This window comes from Pelodiscus sinensis, chromosome 11 (genome assembly GCF_052426305.1).
Source record: "Pelodiscus sinensis isolate ZL-2025 chromosome 11, ASM5242630v1, whole genome shotgun sequence".
Lineage (NCBI taxonomy): Eukaryota > Metazoa > Chordata > Testudines > Trionychidae > Pelodiscus > Pelodiscus sinensis.
Genome location: NC_143062.1, coordinates 46,865,078 through 46,888,620, shown reverse-complemented (window position 1 = coordinate 46,888,620; position 23,543 = coordinate 46,865,078).

Genomic DNA, 23,543 nt, shown 5'->3' with positions numbered 1-23,543 from the left:
ATATCAGCATAGAGAGTATGTTTATTAAGTTTGCAGAGGATACCAAGTTAGGAGGGGTTCCAACTGCTTTGGAGGATTGGGTCATAATTCAAAATGATTTGGACAAATTGGATAAATGGTCTGAGGTAAACAGGATGAAGTTTAATAAGGACAAATGCAAAGTGCTCCACTTAGGAAGGAACAATCAGTTTCATACATACAGAATGGGAAGCGACTGTCTAGGAAGGAGTGCAGCAGAAAGAGATCTAGGGGTTATAGTGGACCACACGCTAAATATGAGTCAACAGTGTGATGCTGTTGCAAAAAATGCAAACACGATTCTAGGATGCATTAACAGGTGTGTTATGAGAAAGACATGCGAAGTCATTCTTCCGCTCTACTCTGCGCTGATTAGGCCTCAGTTGGGGTGTGTCTAGACTACAGGGGGTTTTCGAAAAAAGTGGCCTTTTTTCGAAAAAACTTCCCCTGCATCTAGACTGCCATCATGTTCTTTCAAAATTAAATTGAAAGAACGCGGTGATTTTTTTGACCACGGTAAACCTCATTTTACGAGGACGAATGCCTTTTTTTTGAAAGTGCTCTTTCGAAAAAGTGTTCTTGAATGCAAACAGGGCTTTTTCAAAAGAGAGCATCCAGGCTGCCTAGGTGCTCTCTTTCAAAAAAGTGGTTTGCTTTTTCGAAAGAAGTGGTTGCAGTCTAGATGCTCTCTTTTGAAAGAGGCTTTTTTGAAAGAGGTTTGTAGTGTATTGGAGTATTGTGTCCAGTTCTGGGGGCCACATTTCAAGAAAGATGTGGAGAAATTGGAGAAGGTCCAGAGAAGAGCAACAAGAATGATTAAAGGTCTAGAGAACATAACCCATGAAGGAAGATTGAAAGAACTGGGCTTGTTTAGTTTGGAAAAGAGACGGTTGAAAGGGGACATGACAGCGGTTTTCAGGTATCTAAAAGAGTGTCAGAAGGAGGAGGGAGAAAACTTGTTCTTCCTGGCCTCTGAGGATAGAACAAGAAGCAATGGGCTTAAACTGCAGCAAGGGAGGTTTAGGTTGGACGTTAGGAAAATGTTCCTAACTGTTAGGGTGGTTAAACACGGGAATAAATTGCTCAGGGAGGTTGTGGAATCTCCATCTCTGGATATCTTTAAGAGTAGGTTAGATAAATGTCTATCAGGGATGGTCTAGACAGTACTGGGTCCTGTCATGAGGGCAGGAGACTGGACTTGATGACCTCTTGAGGTTCCCTTCCAGTCCTAGTATTCTATGATTCTATGACTCCGAGCCATACAGCAGAACATTCAGGACAACTGCCTGATAAACCACTATCTTGGTACGGAGTTTAATACCGTGGTCATTCCATAGGTGTTTGGTCAGTTTTCCAAAGGCAGCCCTGGTTTTGGCTAGTCGAGCAGATACATCATGATCCACATTTATGCTAGAGGATAATACACTTCCCAGGGAGCAAAACTTGTCAACAGCCTTAAGGATTGTGCCAGCAGCTGTAATCACTGGAGTGCTGGGCTCTTTCTAGACAGGCTGAGCCATAACTTCTAACTTCTTGAGGCTCACTGTGAGTCCAAAGTGGTGAGCAGAAGTAACAAAGTGATCAAAAAGCTCCTATGCATCCTTCACTGAATGAGCTGGCAATGCACAGTCATCAGCAAACAGAAGGGCACGAATAGTTGTAGTAACCACTTTTGTGCGAGCCTGAAGTCTCCGGAGATTGAAAATACTGCCATCTGTTCAGAACTGAAGAGGTATGCCCAATGTGCAGTCCTTAAACGCAACTAACAGCATCACTGAAAAGAAGATGTTAAATAGGAGAGAAGCAAGGACACATCCTTGCTTTGTACAGGTAGATATTTCAAAAGGTGCTGATGTGTTTCCATTGTCAAAGACGTGACCAAGCATGCCATCGTGGTAAGACCGAACAATGTTGATAAATTTTTCAGGACAACCAATTCATCCAAGTATTTTCCAGAGCTCATTTCTGTTGACTGTGTCGAACACCTTGCTCAAATCGATGAAAATCACATAGAGGTCCTGATGTTGCTCTCTACATTTCTCTTGCATCTCTGGTGAAAAATATCATATTGGCAATGCCTCGACTGGCAAGAAATCTGCACTGGCCTTCAGGAATAATACCATTTTTAAACACATATAGTGAGAGCCGATTGTAAAGAACGTGGGCCAGGATCTAACCAGCAATAAAGAGATGACCCAATGATCATCGCAACATGCACGGTCACCTTTCCTCATATAGATATGTATAACCAAGGCATCTTTGAAGTCCTGGAGGACTAGTTCCTTCTCCCAAATGGTGCTAAATAAATGGGCGAGACGGTACATCAGCTGGCCGCTATCAGCTTTATAAATTTCTGATGGAATTGCATCACTGCCAGGTACCTTTCCATTGGGAATAACGACTCGTAATTCACACCAAAAGCTCCCCTGCACTAAAAGAACATCAATGAAGGTTACAAAGTTACACCCTCAACCGCCAAGAAATGCCAGAATTGAAGTTGCCTGGGCGGTACCTCTTTTAAGGATAACTCGTACATTTCAGACCTGTCAGCCGGAGACCCTTTTTGAGCGTAACCATAAGAAAGAGAAGGGGGAAGATGCTTTTCCTTATTGTACTTTTGAGAACCAAACCAGATTTACAAACCAAGGGCGCTTACAACAATTCTGCCTCTGATGTACCGCCAGTACAATAAAGCCCTCCAGAATGCAGAAGGGCCAAACAGAAGAGCAGGATGGTTTTGCCATAACTGCCTAACATCTCCAAGCTGGGTTATAGCTAATAGTAACCCAAATCAGCTGAAAGGCAGCGTGGACCAACACTGAGCTCTGTTTCTCCCCTTCCCCCTCTCCCCACCCTTTGTCTCGTCTATTTAGATTGTAAATAATTTCAGGCACGGCCTGTCCTTGCTATGCATGTGTACCACACCTAGAACCCCAGTCTAGGTGTTACCATAATACTCATAGTAGCAGCTACCAGGAAAACAAGACATTCTTGTTAAATAAAAACCTAAAAAAATCTTAGTCTGTGGAAGAGAAGAGCAAGGGGGATTTGATAGCAGCCTTTAACTACCTGAAGGGGGTTCCAAAGAGGCTGGAGAGAGGCTGTTCTCAGTAGTGACAGATGGCAGAATGAGAAGCAATGGTCTCAAGTTTCAGTAGGGGAGGTCTAGGTTGGATATTAGTAAAAACTATTTCCCTAGGAGAGTGGGGAAGCATTGGAATGGGTTCCCTAGAGAGGTGGTAGACTCTGAGTACCCAGTTAAGCTCTGAAACAAGAATCACTTTAATCAGCAGAGTATGTTTTTTTTTTTTTGAATAGGAACATAAGGTTTACAAAAAGAAACAAGAGTAGAATCACTGCCAATAGAAGAAATTCATTCATTCCTCTTAGAGGAAGGTTAATTATGAATGAATATAAAAATGCAAATGCCACAGATGGGAATCTAACCATCAAGCGGTTTTCCAATATCTACAGATTGAACCTCTCTTGTCCGGCACTCTAGAGGTTTATGAGTCCCGGCTTGACAAAGCCCTGGCTGGGATGATTTACTTGGGGTTGGTCTTGCTTTGGACCTCTGCCAGCCCTGGGATTCCATGATGCTAAAGTGAAGCAAATCAGTTTCATTTGCAGTTTGACTTTCTAACTTGTAATCAGACCCAAATCCATATCATTAAAAGACAAATAGCTATTTTTCCCCTTTTAGCCTTTCATTACATTGTGCCATCTGACAAGGAAAATCCATGAATTATTATTTTGCATAACTAAATATTGGCACAGATAGATTACTGCACATTAAAAACTCCCCTATGGCCTGGAAATAACCAGATAAAAAAGATCTATGATTAAATGTGATATCTGGAAAGGCAAGTAGGGTGTGTTCCTTAAATAGATCATTGGATATTAGTAACATAATCTGAGTACCCAGTTAAGGTCTGAGACAAAAATCACTTTAATCAGCAGAGTATGGTTTTTTTTGAATAGGAACATAAGGTTTACAAAAAGAAACAGGAGTAGAATCACTGCCAATAGAAGAAATTCATTCATTTCTCTTAGAGGAAGGTTAATTATGAATGAATATAAAAATGCAAATGCCACAGATGGGAATATGTTCTCATCTAACCATAAAGCTGTTTTCAAATATCTACAGATTGAACCTCTCTGGTCCAGCACGCTCTGGTCCGGCAACATCCGTGGCCCGGCATGAAGTTAGTTAGCCGGATGTCTACTTATCATGGGTGTGGCCAAGTTTCCCACAGTCCTATAAAGTTTGTTTACAGGCCCCAGTCCTGGCTCTTAGTGTTCTGTGCTGTTATTTAGCTCTAATTTACCCCTCAATGTCTTCTCAGAGCCCAGGAAGCAGTGGAAGTGTTGGTGATGCTACTAAGCAATACTGACCTCCCGTGGTCCAGCAAATTCTCCTGTTCAGCACCGGTCAGGTCTTGAGGGTGCTGGGCTAGAGGGGTTCAACCTGTAGTACTTATTTTAAGATACATTGGACACGTGTTTTGAAAGGAGAACTCACATTTTCACCCTTTGCAGAACAGGCATGAAAACCAACAGAAGCCAGAACCTGTGGTAGCATCATGATAGAGCCCCGGCTGGTATACACTGATGCAGGTCCAGTGACCTCAATGGTGCTAAGCTGATTTATTCTCTTTTTTCCTCCTGGAAAACCAAATGTTGAATTTTCCACACCCAGCACACTTAATCCAAGCTCATTGCGATGATACTTGTTAATTTTCTATCTGCCCCAGTATGGGTCACAGCTGCAGCTTCCACAGTGTCCCTGTTGGTGGACGTAGACCAGGGGTAGGGAACCTTTTTTGGTTCGGGAGCCACCGACCCATAGAAAAAAGCAGGCAGGGGGAAGCAAAAAAACCCAAACCACACCTTAAACCACACCTCCACACCCCAACTGTGAAGCAGAAAGGCATTTCCCCCACATTCCCCTCACACAGCAGGGCCTAGTGGGGCCTGGGCTAGCAGATTCGGTGCTTTGCCCACGTTCCCTCGTGGGGCCTGGGCTAGCAGATTCGGTGCTTTGCCCACGTTCCCTCGTGGGGCCTGGGCTAGCAGATTCAGCGCTTTGCCCACGTTCCCTCGTGGGGCCTGGGCTAGCAGATTCGGCACTTTGCCCACATTCCCTCATGGGGCCTGGGCTAGCAGATTCCGTGGGGGGAAAAGGCTCCAGGCAGCACTTACCTGTGCCAGCCAGGGAGAGGACAGGCAGCCTGCGGAGCCGTTTCTTCCCCTCACCAGGAGAGCCTGTGGGTCAGATCCAGCTGTGGCTTGCCTGATTCTAGCCTGAGACACTCTTCCCACAGTGGATTGCCGGTACTGGTGCTCCAGCCCTCTGAGGAAGAGCTGTAGAGGGGCTGGATCTGACACACAGCCCTCCCCCCCCCCCCCCACACACGCATGATAGGGGAGAGCCCCAAGCCTTGCGGATTGGATCCAGACAAGCTGGGGGTCTAATCCAGCCCCAAGTCTTAGCCCCACCCCCGATGTAAACATCTGAAAATCTGTATCACTCTCTGACATTCCTCCCCTGTAGTGAAGTCCATCTGGGGGCGGATTTTTCTTGATAATGGGTGGCTAGCTAAAGCACATTGATTCATTAACACCTGATGAAGGCTGCTTCCATCACCTCAGTCACTCACATTTATTTTTCCATTTCTTGGTCTGTCTCATCTCTAGCAATCCAGCCATGTGTCAAACGAAAATCCAGCTGAGTGACTGAGGAGAAAAGAAATTGTAATTCTCTCTCTCTCTCGTTCATACCTGAATCCCCACTCCCACCTGTTTGTTAAGCAAGATTAATAAATACCAGGAGGGCTACTGCTACCAAATACAACCAAAGAACATGGTCATTTATGAACTTTCCCTCACAAAAAGCTTCTCTGTTCCATAAAAATCGCCCCAAATCATCAGTGCAGCGGCAGTCATGTTGCATTCTTTATGCTCCTGATGTGACAGTAAGGAGGAAAGGAGTAGGTATCTCTCACATACTTCGTGCTGTTTCTAGATTTCGTTCAAAGGCCACTGAATAAAGGTCTCACAGTTTACTATCAGCAGCAGCAATCCTCATATTTCTGTCACCGATAGATTTCAGGACTTCATCCAGGCTGGCTTTATTAGGACTTCAGCTGTTGGGGCACTGGGGAATGCGAAGGGAGGTGATCAGCTATGTCCATTCTCAGATGTTACAATCAATCTTCCCTTCTCCAATAGCAGCTTCATCCTCAGGGGCGGATGAGAGTGCCGCGGGGCCCAGGGCAGCGAAATTTCTCGGCCCCCCCCTTTGACACGGCGCATGTACCGTGGCATCACGGCGCATGCGCAGGGCCTCGGGAAGCGCGGGGCCCAGGGCAGCCGCCCTGCTCGCCCTGCTCGCCCTGCCCTAAATCCGCCGCAGTTCATCCTTATAGAACATAAGAACGGCCATACTGCTTCAGACCAAAGGTCCATCTAGCCCAGTATCCTGTCTTCAGACAGTGGCCAGCGCCAGATAATCATCAAGTGATCCCTCTCCTCTCACCCATTCCCAGCTTTTGACAGATAGTGGTTAGGGACATCATTCCTACCCACCTGGCTAGGAGCCATTGATAGACCTAAGCTCCATGTATTTATCTAGCTCTTTTTTGAACCCCGTTAAAGTCTTGGGATTCACAACATCCTCTGGCAAGGAGTTCTACAGGTTGACTATGCATTGTGTGAAGAAATACTTCCTTTTGTTGGTTTTAAACCTGCCACCTATTATTTTCATTTGGTGACCCATAGTTCTTGTGTTATGGGAACAAGTAAAAAACTTTTTATTATTCACTTTCTCCACACCAGTCATGATTTTATAGACCTCTATCATATCCCTACCTTAAGTCTTCTCTTTTCTAAGATGAAAAGTCCCAATTTAATTAATCTCTTATCATTTGTCACCCGTTCCAAATCCCTAACCATTTTTGTTGCCCTTTTCTGAACTTTTTGCATTGCCAAGGTATCTTTTTTTAGAGGAGGTGACCAGATTTGCAGGCAATATTCAAGATGTGGGCGTATAACGGATTTATATGGCAGCAATAAAATATTCTCTGTCTTATTCTCTATCCCATTTTAAATGATTCTTAACATTCTGTTTGCTTTTTTGACTGCCACTGCACACTGAGTAGATGTTTTCATAGAACTACCCACAATGACACCAAGGGTCTCTCTCTTGAGTGGTAATAGCTCATTTTGTCCCGATCATTTTATATAGTTGGGATTATGATTTCCAAAATGCATTACTTTGCATTTATCAACATTGAAATTCATCCGCCATTTTGTTGCTCAGTCACCTAGTTTTGGGAGATCATTTTGAAGCTTTTCACAGTCTGCTTTTGATTTAACTATCTTGAGTAGTTTGTATCATACGCAAACAGTTTGATTCTCATAAATCATTCTCCAGATCATTTATGAATATGTTGAACTGTACAGACCCCATTAATAACCTCTCTCTAGTCTGAAAACTGACCAGTTTTTCCTACCCTTGGCAGGTGGTATAAGAATCCAGCATACCTTTAATGCAAGTAAGTCAAAAAATTACTGATAGGAACTGATTCTGTGTCAATTTCCACAGCATCATTCTACCAGAATATATTTCTTCTAAAATAAGTGAGATGGATGAACCAGTCTGGATAACTTGATCCTTTCATCAGAATTGGGATTGGATGCAACCAGAATTATTTTTTCAGCTTCTAAAATGTGGCTAATTTTCAAATAAACAATTTGTATGGCAGAACTCAGCCCTTCTTTTTCCTGGAAGGAGGACAGAAACTCTCTGAGAAAATACCATTCTCATGGTAATTGTGACCCATCTGCAGTCAAGGAGTTTTGGAAATCTCAATGGGAAGTTTTTTTTGTGAGCTTTCCAATCTAAACAGGTGGAGATAAACTCAGATAGGCATCTGAGTCAGATTTCCAACTCTTGCAAGGTTAATCTATTACCAGAAATGACTTTCTTTATTTTTACAGGCCTAGTTCCTCCTCAAGGTATCCATCTACAGGCCTGATTAATGGGAAAGAACATATGTAAGTGAGCCAACAGGGAAATAGACCCCCTAGGAAAGAAGATTTTAATTCTTCAGCACTGGTTTGAAATAACTGGGAATCTTCACAAACTCTAAGAATGCTGATGCTTTTCTCAGACAACTGCAAGGAGAAAAAGCAAGCAAAGAAAAACAAACAACCACAACAACAACAAGAAAACACCCCATTTTGTTTCCCTTACTTTAGCTAGTTAGAAAATGTTGCTTCAAAAGAGCCCCCAAGGTTTTTTCCCCCACTAACTGCTTTATGCAGAAAAGAAACATACAATATCTTTGTCTCTCAGAGCAGCTATCCCAAATCACACCTGAGTTTCTTTTATTGCTTTAACATCCCGTCTATTTCTTTTACTTCGCTTCTTTGATAGCGACTCAAGGTTGGGGAGCATTGTAGCTAAGTAGGTTCTAACAAGCTGTAATGCTTTTGTGACATGCACGTTGTAACGGTGCACGGGAAAAGGCTCCACAAAGACAGCAGAGATCGACAATCAGCAATTGCAATATTGCTTTAAAAGGAACCATGTGACATTCTCAACATCACTTTATATTGCGCTCATCTGCACCAGTCGCCAGACTATTCACCAGGACTGAAAGCCCACATGAATTCACCACCTGGGAACAGATACTTCTCTGAGGTAATGGATGTGAGCCATGAGTGGAGCTGTGCTTCATTTCAGCTGCCACATGAACTAGCTAATAAATTAATTTATATTGCAGCATCTGCTTGCGGGAGCATACACGGTCAGTGTTACGTGCTTTTTCTGCTGCTTGGCATTGGTTTCACAAAAGATATTTGGTTTGGGCAATCTCGATCTGTAACTCCTGAAACTGCCAGCAGAGAGCAGGTGATGATGACACAGTTAGGGCGCATCTACACTGCAGGCTTATTTCAGAATAAGCTATTCCAGAAGAAATACTCTGAAATAGCTTATTTCAAAATAGCGCATCTACACTACAGGGAAGCCTCAACATTAGTCCGAGGCAGGCTTCCCTAATGTGGACGTGCTACCTCGATATAGAGCCCCAGGAGATACTGGGGAGTAATTACTCTGAAGGGTCCTGGGAAGGAGCTATTTCAAAATAACAGCAGTGGAGCGTCCACACGACTGCTATTCCGAAATAGCTGTTTCGGAAGAGGCATTATTCCTCATGGAATGAGGTTTACAGAAGTCGGTATTAGTCTTCCGTGACTTCAAATTTATTTCAGAATAACGGAATTGCTGTGTAGATGCTCGTGTTATTTCAGAATAACGACCGTTACTCCGAAATAACGCTGCTGTGTAACCATAGTGGCTCCCAACTTACAGACATTATGGCTCCCAGCTGGGAAAGAGGAAGATCCTGGAGTCATGTGGTCAGCTGTTGAGGACTGGTTCATCCCTGGCCTCCTCCTCATATGGTTCTGAGACATCATTGCGAACTCTGGCCGGAAACAGCTAAAGAGGGAGGGGTTATGGTGCTAAAGATGGCAGTTGCACCATAGTCCCTTTGGGAGAGAGGGAAGACTGAGTTAAAGGAGTACATTTCTCAGCTGGCTTCTTAGGGTCTCCTGACAACTCCTTTGCTATGAGAGATTCCTGCCACAATCCTTGGTTAAAGGAGGAGAAATGAGGAGATTCTGCCTGCATGGATTCTGCCCAGGCAATTTGAGAAGCCATGGAGAAAACACTCTTGGAGAAACCTGAGGGGAAATGGGAGCTGCTGGAAATTACAATGTCCTTGTCATAGGGGCTGGTTAGGTGAAGCCCAAAGCCCAGTTTGGATTGCATGGAGGAGCGAGCAGGCAGGCCGCAACACAGAGACTTCAGTCATCTCCCAGACTCCAAAGTGGGTTCTCTCAGATCCCTACAGCAAGGAACCGGTCCTGTGCAGAAGATGGAAATGCATTTGCACTCAGGGCCTCGCAATATTTGCAGAGCGGATAAAGGCCAGATGGAGTCCTAAGGATCAGGATCAATGGAGCAGTCAGAGATGTCTTCAGAACCAAGGAATTTGGTCACAGTCGTTGTCATAGGACAGGCTACCTCCCAAGCACCCCCTTGTGGCCCGGGGGGCTCTGTAGTCACCCTGCCTCAGTTTCCCCATTTCTCAGGGATCTCAGTCAAACTACCACAACCATCGCTTCTCTTAGGCATAGCACCTCCCCTTGCAGATGGATTTATAAACATATCAAAATCATTCCTGAAATCAAATGCTCAAAAATGCCCATCATACCTACTTTGTGTCTCTTGCCTACTGGGGGTCTCCCTGTTTGAAACCCTTTTCCTCCGACAACTCAGGCTCTCTACTCCCTCTCCCCCCCTCCCTACCCAGCAGACTCTGCAGTCTTTTTCTCACTGAGCACCACCCTGTTTTGCTGCAGCTCTACATAGGAGAATCATCTCTCCAGTACACATTTGGTTCTATTCCACATGCCACCCCAGGAGTGGCAAGCAGAGCTCATTGTACAGGGCTGGTCAGCTGCAGATCTCCAGTCCTAAACAGGACAGGCTAGCCTCCAAGCTATCACATCTTTCCAGAATCCATGGTGATGTTTCTTCCTCCCCTTACCTCTCTCCCTCAAGATGCCACCCAGTCTAGAAATTCTATCTGCGATCCACTCTTAGCCTCATGTTTGAGGACAGAGGAAAATGGAGCCAAGGCGTCTCCCTGCGTTGAGTTCAACTGAAACTCTGAACCCAAAGAAAGGTCAGCACCAACAAGAACCTGCTTAGCTGGAGTCTGTGTCTGGCTTCAAGTAACAGCCTTAACTGGTTCCTCTATGGGAGGAAGCACCAGTACCTAGAACCAAGAATGCCCTGGAATGGAGACACTCAAGACAGCAGAACCAGCCAGCTTCTGTAACTCCAGAGTAGTCCTAGAATGAGCCATCATCTCAGAACTATATGATAATTCCAAGCTTGGCATGGACGCTTTTATTTCAGAAGGCACTGAGCCAATGAAAGCTTTCTCCAGTCCTACCTAGTGCTAGAAGCCCTACCTGGTTGAAAAGATCTCAGTCAAAAAGAAAGGCCTGGACCCAACTATGACCTTTCAAGCCAATGGTGTAAAGGCCAACGTACCAAGCAACCAATGGCATTCTCTGAGACAGCAAGTAAGTACATCCAACTTTGGGAGAATGGAAAGGGCACAAACCACACTCCTTAGACAAATCCTTTTTCTCTAAGTCTTTTGGTTTTTATATGATGCCGCCACAACCAATCCAATGAATCACCCCCGAATCCAAGTTAGGGAAGGCTGAAGAAACTACCCCAAATTACCCAGCTACCAAGAATCTATTGCAAATGTCTCAACCACCAGAACAAACCGGAGATTTCTGGGTGAAAACCAAGAGAGATTCTGTGGGCATGGAGGAAAGGTTCCTTTGTTCATAGCCAGATAAGGAAGAGGAGGAACGGAAGAGATTGGGGCCGGAATGTTTTCTTGGAACCTTGGCTCCTAATGGTTGATGCAAGGAGGGATTAATGAGACCACTTTTGTGTTCCTGATGATTACTGCATAGTTCCTAAAGCTCAAGAGCCCTGGGGAACACATCCAGCAAGGGGAAATATTCAGAGGACTAATTTCTTTTCCTACATGAATTAATAATGATGGTCTGAAGCATATAGCAATTTGTAGAACACATGTTGGTGAGCTCAGTAAATTCCATTATTCTCAAGAAGAGTGAGAACCATAGAAATAAAAGGCTGATTAGTAGTTCCGATAGATAAAGGGTCACTTAAGATTTTAACAGTTACAATAACTTATGGTTAAAGAGGAACATCACCACCATGGTTAAAGAGGAACGTCACTACCACGTACCACATTTTATTGTGATTGTTCTAACCACAAATGACCGTCCCTCTTTTTTTTCCTCTCTAGGTTGAGTGTAGCGATGAGTGATGGGGTGGCAATTTCACATTTGTGTTTGGGAGGATCGTTTGAAAAAGTGGAGTACAAAAGGACATGATAATCGGAAACAGGCGTCATTTTGATGTGAAGCAGAAATGAACTAAAACTTGTATTTTCTTTGTAGATTGTGCAAATGAAAAGTAAGCTTAAATTAGAAAAAGTCATTCAAGGAAATACATTTTTGATGTGTGTCATCAGTAGCTCTGGCTGGAGTTAACTAACTGCTGTAGAATTTTAGGTTGAAAGCCTGAACTCTAGGGCATTCATTTAGCCCTACTGGGTGCCATGGAGATCAAATTCTAGCCCTCAGAATTGAAGGCAGGAGTGGAATTAAGGAAATATGTGTATGATCTGGGACCAGACACAAAGACCTCATCTTTACTGTGCAGAAGATTGATGCTGCCATGGTTGATTTTCTGGGGCTCAATTTAGTGGGTCTAGTAAAGACCTGATAAATCAAACTCACTGTGCCCATGTCGGCACCAGTAAGTGCTCCTCACGAGGAGTAAGGGAAGCCAATGGGAGCTACATAATTAATGTAGCTGGAGCAGAGTATCTTAATTCAACCTTCTGCTGTAGATCAGGCCAGAGTGAGTTCTGTGCAAGTTTTGCCTGCATAGGGACCAAAAGGTCAGGCCTATAATTACTGAAAAAAATCATTTTTATCTTTTCTTTCTGTGGTAAGAGAAACTAAAGGAAAACCAAATACCTATAATAACTCCAAAATGTTGGGCTTTGTCATTAATCTCTGTTCAGTCTAAACAATGAAGTTCTAAAGCTGCATTTACATTAAAAAGTTTTTCAGCAAGGGAGCATATATTTTAAGAACACAGTTCAAAGCACACAAAACCATGTGTTAGTTTAGTAGACTATGTATATAATATTGTACATCTTTTCATTTTACAGCCGATAGTATTCTGTGCTTTTCAATTACATAGGGTCTGCCTACAAAATAAACAGAATATGGCAATAACAAGTTTCATTTGATTTCTGATTGCATTTTATTATGCATTTTGATTTTCCTCTCTTTTTGGAAACAGACTGTTTTGCTATGGGAAATAAACCAACAAACCATTAAATATATTTTGGTAATGTTATAATTACATGTTACTAAATTAATGTTCTGTCTTATCCTGACCATACATTCTGGTTCCTTTAAATGTATTTTTATAGCAACCAAACTAACCATAAATTAGTCACAGTGATATTACAGCTGAGTTTAATTTTAAGTCTCTCAGCAAGTTGTTATGGGTCCCTGGTCTAGGTCACTCCTGAGGAAATTTGAAAACTCTGGCATGATTTATGAATATTACTATGATATTAAGCAATACAAAAGTCCACAGAGACTACAGCAAACATAAACCTATGTCTAGTTTAGTTCCAATAAAAATGTAGTTTCTTGTATCAAAATAAACATTAAACCTAAGCTTAATTATTCAGTTGTTTTATTATGTAACTTACTACTTACTTTTGAAAATCTGAGCCAAGGAAAATCTCAGACCCATTGCATTTTTGGTCAGATAAAGTTTGCTAGCAGTGAACACTATTTTGTATGGATTATTTCCAATAACCATGCTCCTGTTGAACAAAATATGGAAGAAAGACACAGCAAGTAAGACAGTGCTTTCTCTTCCCTCCCCTCTGTATCGGTTACAGAGAGAGTGAGCAATTAATGTACCCAGTGCATTTAGCTTTTTTTTTTAATTAAAAGATTAATTTTTTGATGTTTTACATTTACTCAATGGACAGATTGCGAACAGTTCACTGCAAATATTCTATCCTTGGTATTCAAAATTCATGTTGTTACTCACATGTAGAATAGCGGTAGAAATGTAGCCGTGTTAGTCTGGTGCAGCTGAAACAAAAAACAGGACTGTGTAGCACTTTAAAGACTAACAAGATGGTTTAAGATGGTTTAAAAGGATACAGTTAAAAAACACATATGAAAAGTATCCTTATATACAATATAATTGTATCCTTTGGTATACAGGCAGTCCCCGGGTTACATGGATCCGACTTACATCGGATCCCTACTTACAAACGGGGTGATGCAACCTACTTAGTCTCAATATCAGTCCAAGGAGTGGGAATATTCCCGTCTAACTCCTGACAACTTTAGTTTGTAAGTTCCTTTGTTTCTTTTTTCCATCTGGGAAATGCCTAGCACACATCAACAAGAGCAACTGACGAAACCATGTACGTTACTGAGTGTCTGATTGTTATTGCTGGTCCAATTCTAGTCAGTCTGCAAACCATTTCTGACAAACAAGGAACCACCTTAGCATTATTGAGACTAAGTAGGTGATATCAAATCTCACATAGTACAGGCAGTCCCCAGGTTATATACAAGATAGGGACTGTAGGTTTGTTCTTAAGTTGAATTTCTATGTAAGTTGGAACTGGTACATATTGTAGGGGAAACTCTAGCCAAACATTTCTCCAGAGCTCAGTTTTATTCTCCCACACCTCAGCTGAGGTGTCTGCTGAGAAAAGCCGCTCCACGTCTCCCTGGTCTGCTGGGGGGAAGCAGCTAGTGCGGGGTTGCCTCACCCCGTTTGTAAGTAGGGATCCAATGTAAGTTGGATCCATGTAACCCAGGGACTGCCTGTATACAATTTTCCCTGGTGCAGAATACATCCAGGCTGTTCATTTTGTCCATTTCTCCTGCCGTTGACTCTAATGCGCCCATTTCTTTCACTATGCCCAACCTCCCATGTGTAGTGAACAGCAACCAATAACTGATCTATGCTAGATGCTTGGCGATAAGGCAGAGGGCAGATGTGCAGCTGCTGTAAATTGTTACAGCTGCACTGACTTAAGGGCAACGCTGACAGTTTACAAGAGCCGAGGGGCTGCCCTCAGTTTTGTATTCTAAACATTAAAGCACCATTAGATACAGCTGTCTTGTTTGAAGTGTCGTGCCATCCAATTTGCATGCTGTTTTGAACATAGGTAAAATGCAGGCCTTTAGCCTTTAAAAAAAAAATCAGTCCAAGGAGTGGGGAATATTAAAGGCCCAGAAAATGTCAACACCAAGAAATTCTGGGGGTGTGAAAAATCACAACAAGTCAATCTTTCAATCCAAATGTCGTGTCTACATTTATTCCAAACAATGTTTGAGGAGGGCAGCCGGAAAACAGAGAGATACCTCCCACCATTTACATACTTTAAGTGTCACATATAAGGCTGTAGATTTGAGCACAGAAAGGCGCCGCTTTGTTTGGTTTCTCATTCCCGATGGCCTGCCTCTTCCCACGGAATTCATTTCAAAGCAACGTTCTGTTCTCTGCGTTTGCTTCCTCTCTCCAAAGGGAACGTTAGCAGAAGTGAGCGAGGTATCGGTAAAGTATTCTAGGGATGAAAAGCAATGGGACCGCAAAGGATTTTGCCAGACCACTTGAACAGTAAATGCATCTGGTTTTCAAGCTGCAGAAACTCGTGGGAGGTTGTGGAAGCCCGTGAAGGATGAATTCCCTAGCTCGTTGGGCTGATTTTGGGGAAATGTTTGAATTGAATCGTGCGTTTGGTGGGTGCATGGCGATGATGTTGTAGATAATACTTAATACTCCTGATTGATATAAAGTCATGGCTTGTTAAATTGTTTGCAGGAATGGGGTTTGGTAAGTCCACTTGAACGGTCTTAATCTGGGAATACCTGCGGTTTGGACCCCCACCTGACTGGAGCACCAGTGCCGGATTCCTGCTGCTGGGAGGAGCCAGAGCTACACAGGTGGGATTCAGCCCATGGGTTCTGCCTGGCAAGGGGAGGTGGAACTGATGCTCCCCCAACCCCCAGCTGGAGGAAACACTTGTCTGGAGGCTTTTCCACCGCCACTCCCATTGGCTGCAAATCGTGGCCAATGGGAGTGGCAGGAGGTGGTTACTGGGTGCAATAGGAGGACACAGAGGCATGTGTACCCCTAGGAGAGGAGCACTAGGTAAGTGTTTCACCCCCATTCCCCTCATGCCCAGACCCTGCACCCCATCCCCCTCGCACATGCTCCCTCCCCTTCCAGATTCCGCACCCCCCCAGCGTGCTCCTGCGCCCTCCCTCCCTCCCTGACTGCACCCCCAGCCCCAATAACAGTTAAATACAGTGCAGTAAGGATGTATTGTATGACATGTTCCACATGTACAGAACTCTATAATCGTTAGCACATACGAAAGCTTTAGAAATAGACTTTGTTTACCCTTCATTATCGCATAAGAACGGCCGTACTGGGTCAGACCAAAGGTCCTTCTAGCCCAATATCCTGTCTGCCGACAGTGGCCAGCACCAGGTGCCCCAGAGAAGGTGGACCAAAGACAATGATCAAGCGATTTGTCTCCTGCCATCTCTCTTCAGCCTCTGACAAACAGAGGCCAGGGACACCATTTTATCCCCTGGCTAATAGCCTTTTATAGACCTAACCTCCAGGAAATTATCTAGCTTCTCTTTAAACTCTATTATAGTCCTAGCCTTCACAGCCTCCTCTGGCAAGGAGTTCCACAGGTTGACTACACGCTGTGTGAAGAACTTTCTTTTATTAGTTTTAAACCTGCTACTCATTAAACACCCATGGTCTGAAAAATTCTACAATCTGGCATATCTTATTTCCCAAGGCTGCCAGATTAAAGAAATTCAAGTGTTATCTAACCTAATCTAATGTTATCTAGGACCTCACTGAATAAGTGGCTGGCAAATCAATGGATATCCCCGTAAACCTCCTTAGTATATACCTGATGTGATGCCAGGGTTAATTTGGAAACTATTCTATGGGATACTAAAAACAAACTGGCAATTGGATTTTAAATATTCTACACCGTGGGGATGATATTATGAAAACAGCTTAAGTGATGATAGTTGGCATAAGTAAAAGTTTATGCACATTAAAATGCCTCCTTAAGAGGTTAAATGGCTAGATTAGTTTAAATCTTTTGACTGAGATTCAAGCAGTTTGAAGGAAATGCCAAACTGCTGGGAACTTGAACTGTAGTGAACTAATATGAACTTCATGCAAATTCTGGAGTGTGCCAAACTTGCTGCTTGGGCTACAACTTGTAGTAATAGGATTGACGGAAAACTGCCAATAAGAGCGGTCTCTGGCAACCTCTGAACTGCACCTGTGGATGCTCTTCTGAGATTTCTCTGAAGTTGCAACATGCTTGCAGTGGCTTAGCAATACACACCTATCAATAACAGTAGGATAAAAGTAGCCCTGCTAGCCAGAGAACAACACAACATCCAGAAAATCCCAAAGCAACGTGAAATCTGGAGCGGAACTGCAGGCTGCTAGTGAGAAAAATGCTCTGGGGCTGACACTAGGTCCAATCCAGGCCTGACCATGGCTGGGAAAACTCCATAGAGTAAGAAGAGATGAAAGTTTATTGGTTTGTTTTAATACCATGGCTTTATTAATTTGTGTCGTGTTTCATAGACAATTGAGACAAGGTTCCTGCCCAGAAAAACATATCATCTAAGATCCCAAGCCTACAAGCAGAGCCAAGAGGGTGGCTCCTGAGGTCTATATAAAAAGAATATTGACCCAATGAAGTCAGTAGGGAGCCACATGGCAATTCTTTTGCATCAGCTAAGCTCCCTATGGAAGAGCCCTCGCAGGCTCTCTGCCAGTTGCAAGCGTGCTCCAGCTGCTGCCTAGCCTAGGATTTTGGCCAGTCTGGTTTCCTAATCTCGCAATCACTGCTTCCTCCCTTGGAAAAGGATTCCCCCTCTTACCATTGGGAAGTTTTCCCCCCACGTTCAGCCAAAATTGCGACGACAACAGTTTCACTAGTAAGAAGAGGCATGGGACCAGAGGTGAAAGGCGTGGGACCAAAGGGAACAAGGTTAGTGAAGACATGAGAGCATCAGTCTCAGCACAGGCCATACAAGCCCATCAAGGACACTGGTGCATAGTCCAGTGGCAGGAATGCGTTCTGAATCCCATGCTGTCATGTCTTCCCTGCCTCTATGCTAGGTCGATTAAAGCTGGCATGGTATGCTTACCTGTGTTGTACTCATAGCTTCACCTGCAGTGTGGACATACTTAAAATGGTCTGGAGAAGGGATCCTTCCCCCCACTTGGATGAAGAGGCAGATAGTTGTCTCCTGCAGTGACTGCTGAGCGAAATCGGCATGCATGGTACACGACTTACAAGGGAATTGTAAAAAACTTAACTAGCATTAGGACCTTAACTAAAGCACAGAGTTGTTTGGAGACTGGGCCTTCACCTGCTAATTTGTCTGTATTTCAGTTGGCAAGGCCTTCCGGTCAGGGACTGCCTCTCTGGCTTGGGTCTGTACAACCTAAACTCAAAACTCCAGTCATCTGAAGAAGTGGGCTGTGCCAATCAAAGCTCGTGATGCCATCGACATGTTTGGTTAGTCTCTAAAGTGCTACCAGATCATTTGTTGTTTTTTAAGTTTATCCTGTACAGATGAACTCAGCCACCCCCTGAAGTCTCTGTCTTTAGTCATTGAACAGTACACTGTACACTCAGTCAAGTACACTGTTGGCCCTAGACACAATATACATAACAAAGTCACCCAGCAAGAGGTCTCGGGACTATAAGGCCTTTCAGTGTGGCCTCCTGGAGGTTCTTATAGAGACTATACAGTTACAGCAGTCAGGCCGTTGGTTAGACATGTCTCACACACACTGTTTGGCAGAGACTAAGCTGTCCAGCTATGTTACTGGAGGGGGCTTCAGAAGAGAACTGGAACACTGTAAGTGGAAGGAAAGAGAAAGGCAAAATGAACTGAAAGAGGAAGCACAATACAGGCCCATATACGGGGGGATGAGAAGTGTGCGAACTCTTCCCTGCCCTCCCCCCATGGTCCTTCGTGGTCCACCATGAGGTCGATTCCAGCCCATCTGGGAAAGGCAGAGGTGGCACATTGCCAGCCTCTCTCCCCCATGGTCTGGCTGGCTGGGGCAAGCCTGGGGATGATTCCCCCCAGGGAGAGAAGCCAGGGGCAGAGTGGGGCTGTAGGGGTAGGGCTGGGGGCGGGGCAGCCACCAGTCCCTCCCACAGCTTGCCCCCTGCCCCCTCCCCACAGAAATTCCTGTGTATAGGCCTGTAATAAATTACTTCTTTAAAAAGAGAATAAACATGTCATGCCAAAATATTAGGCCAGGGCTACGTACATTGGAAGGCTGGGTTAAGGTGCATAACTCCAGCGATGTAAAATATGTAGCTGGAGCTGGTTTACCTTAAGCCGAGCCTGGTGCCATCTTCACCAAGGGAAGCCGATGGGAGCAAACGCTCCCATCATCTTCCCTTAGTCTTCACAACTGTGATGAGTACAGGCGTCAGCTAGAGCTGCCCTCAGCGCTTGATTTACAGGTCTTACCTAGACCTGCTAAATTGAATGCCAGAAGAGTGACCTCCAGTGTGATGAGTAAAGATGTGCCCTTAGGTGTAAAATCTATACATAAATACTAATAGTGATATATATAATATGCTAATCAGTGAAGATATACACACACACAAATCAGTGAATATTAAATATATATATATTCACTGATTTGCATATTACATATAGCACCATTAACGTGTATGTGTTTACATACGCACACACACAACCAAGTTAAATTTCTAAAAGGCTCTTACATTTATGCATGTGCATCATGCCAGTTTGTGCACAAAAAAGCCACATCCTTATATGCAAATTAGAGAGTTAGGCATTTAATTGCCTGATAGGAACGCACATATGCTGGACTGCCAATACAAACAAGGCCATTGTGTGACTGCACATCTGATATTGGCACACAATTATATTCAAACAAAAATTACAACACAGTATGCAAGTAACACAACACGTGCCAGTCACTCCCACATATTTTAGCTTGTATGTTAGGCCTCCTGCCTCACGCTCTATCTATGCTGTTGTCTTTGAGGCTGTAACTCTCCGAGGGAGAAAATGCCTCCTCTTCTGTTTATACAGCACCATGCTCAATAAAGCCTCAGTTCCAGTGAAGGCTCCTGGTACCACAATATTTTTCACACACAGGAAAAAAAAAACAAAAAAACCCAAGTCAGCGAAAGTTGTGACCCTGGATGTAAATGCAAATTCATGGTATCAATGGTAGATTAATCATAGGAGCTAGTCATCTGTCATTTTAGTTGTAATAAGAAGAATTTGCTGTTCTCTGACATGCAAAGAAGGAATTTCAGCTATCTTGGTATTCAGGGCTTGAGAAACGGCAGTGAAATCTACTCTCCAGCCCTGCACTGTGCATACACAAGACCCCCATTGCGCATGTGCGTGCCACCGGTGAACGGGGCGACCGGCTGAATTCTACTAACCACGGGCAAGTAGAAACAGCGATTTGTCGAGCCCTGTATGGTATTAATCTTGGTTAACTAGCACAGTTTTCTTCTATAACACAAGCTGATGGGAAATAACATTAAGCGTTCAAGTTGTTGCAAACAGCTAGTGTAGTGAGTTGTTACCCCACTTGCTCTCTACTCATTTCCTGTGACTTGTCATTTACTTACTTACTTAATTTATTATTATTATTATGGTATATCCATGGCAATTATACAGGCGTGATCTAGATTAAACAACATGTGCTGCTAGCTAGAAAATTAATTTATATTCTAATTTTTTACATTTCCTTTCATATTTTGTTTGCTCCAAGTCAAAATATTTTTAACAATGAAAAATGATTCTCTCTCTTTGGGGTCTGAGGAAAAGGTACCAAAAATCAACAGGAACTTTTCGACTGAATTCAATGGCCTTTGCATCATGCCTTCAGTCTGAACTAAGTTGTGCAGAAGTACAGAGAAATAGACAATAATTGGTGTGGGGGAGGCTACTGAATATTTTCAAACTTTCAAAGGTTTGGTCTGAGTTTATTTAGAGATTTGGCCAAAAGGTTGGATCACATTTCGTTTTATCGAGTCCAATTTTGCCTGCCTCTTATTTTGTAATTAGTTTACACTGTAATGTACCCTATGGAGATTTTTGGCATGACACAATTACAACTGATGCTCTCATTTGTTGTTGCTGTGCACATCATATAGCTGGCTGAAAATGGCACCACGACGTTCTTTGTGATGCCCTCTGGTAAGGGAGGAAACTTGTTCTTCCTGGCCTTTGAGGATAGAACAAGAAGCAATGGGCTTAAACTGCAGCAAGGGAGGTTTAGATCGGCCATTAGGAAAAAGTTCCTAACTGTCAGGGTGGTTAAACACTGGAATAAATCGCCTGGGGTGCTTGTGGAATCTCCATCTCTGGAGATATTTAAGAGTAGGTTAGATAAATGTCTATCAGGGATGATCTAGACACTACTGGGTCCTGCCATGAGGGCAGGGGACTGGACTCGATGACCTCTCAAGGTCCCTTCCAGTCCTAGTATTCTATGGTTCTATGATTTGCAGAATTTTCATTCCACTCCACATCTAAGTACCTACTGACTTTTCTCCATCCTACTGTGTCCATGGTTGCTCTTGCCCCGTGTTCTTAGCTGACTTTCTTCAGTTTAAATGACAAAGCCTGGTGAGCCTCTGAGTTATTGTGTGAGCCAGTAGTTCTCCCAGTATCCTGTCTTCTGATGATGGGCAACACCAGGTGCTTCAGAGGGACTGAACAGAAGAGGGAATCATGAAGTGATCCCAGCTTCTGGCAATAGAGGACAGACACTTTAGAGCATGATTTTGCCTCTCTGCCCATTCTGGCTAGTAGCCAATGATGGGTGTATCCTCCATGAACGTACCCAGTTCTTGTTTTCTGAACCCTTTTATAGTCTTGGCTTTCACAACATCCTCTGACAAAAAAAAATCCTCTAGATTGACCATTCATTGTGTGAAGAAAGGCGTCATTTTGTTTGGTTTAAACTTGCTGCCTATTAACTTCATTTGGTGACCCCTAGTTCTTGTGTTATGTGGAGTAAATCATACATCCTTATTTACGTTCTCCACACCAGTCAGGATTGCATAGACCTCTATCACAACCCCCCTTAGTCGTCTGTTTTCAAGCTGAAAAGTCCCATCCTCATTCCTCATATGGCAGCTAATCATTTGTGTTGCCTTTCTCTGTACCTTTTCTAATTCCAATATTTCTTTTTTGAGATGGGGGACCAGTGCTGCAAGACAGGGGCACACCAGAGATTAAACCAGAGGCATTATGGTCTTTTCTGTCTATGCCTTTCCTAATGAGTCCCAACAGTCTGTTTGCTTTTTTGACTGCCACTGTGCAGAGAACTATCCACGATGACTCTCTCAGGAGTGGTAAGAGCTCATTTAGACCCTTTCCTTTTATATGTATAGTTGGGGTGTTTTCCAGTGGCCGTTACTTTACATTTATCCTCATTGAATTTCATCTGCCATTTGGTTGCCTAGTTACACAGTTTGGAGAGACTGACTTAGTCACCCTGGGTCTGTCTACACTGTGCAACAAGCCTGGGAGTCCAAACCACCCTCACACACACACAAGCGGACTGGTCAGCAAGCCCTCACAGGACCCAGCTGGGAGGTGGCTCAGAGCCTGGGGGTTGCTGTGACTCATGTCCAAGCCTTGATAGTTTGCCATGTGGCTGCAGCTCAAGCCACAGACCGGAGTCAGAACAGCCGCATGGTGCGGTGTGGACATATTAGCATGGCTGAGAGACCTAAGCTCACAAATGCAGTGTGGACACGTGGGCTTGAAAACAATTAGTCCCAGGCCTTCCCACAGGAGGGGCAAAAGGGATAGTTGCCCTGCGGCCCAGCAATTCTGAAGGGCCTGGGGTTCCTAGCCACCACTGCTGTTACTATGGCAACGGCAGTACCACGAGCTCCAGGCCCTTTAAACTGAAGCACCGATCTGAGGGCTAGTGGGGGTGGGGTGCCACACTCCAAGCAGCATGGGGGGCTGGCTTCTGAGGCCCCACCCCTTCCCCCAATGCTCCGCCCCTTCTGAAAGCATGGTGCTTCCCCCCCCCCCATGCACACCTTGCCTGGGGGCCCACCGAAGTTGTCGACTCCCCTGCTCAGTCCCCAAGCCTGGGTCTCTCAGGTTTACAGTTCGGTGTAGACGTACCCTCCCCATGGGTACAATGAGGAGAACAACACTGCTCTACCATGTCTGTAGCAGAGCGTTGTGACAACGAAAAGTGTTCCAATGGTAATGTGCAGGGGGCCATATAATTCTACAAGACAGAAGCCACTTTGTCCATGCTACACCGTGGGCAAAATGCTGTCGTTCTTCATCAGGTCGATCTCCCACATAACCAAGGAGGAAGGACTAGATAATGACTGTGAAATGGAGCCCGATGGGAGTTTCAAGGTGTGGGTTCATTTTGAACTGAATTGTTGCCTTAGATTTAAGTCAAACCCTTAAAATTACTCTCCCGGCTTTTCTATTTAACCTTTTATTTCTTTTTTTGCACAGCTAGCATGCAAATATTCAGAGTGTCTCCTTTTCCTTTCTATCAAGCTCTCATTCTCATTTGCCTTTAAGTGAAACAATGTCATTTGTGGTGGGTCCAGAATTTTCCAGCTTCTCGGAAAATAGAAGCTGTTGCTTGACATCGATTTTAAAAATGGCACTTAGGAAACTTTTTCACCAATGGATATTGGAAGATGATTACAATTCAA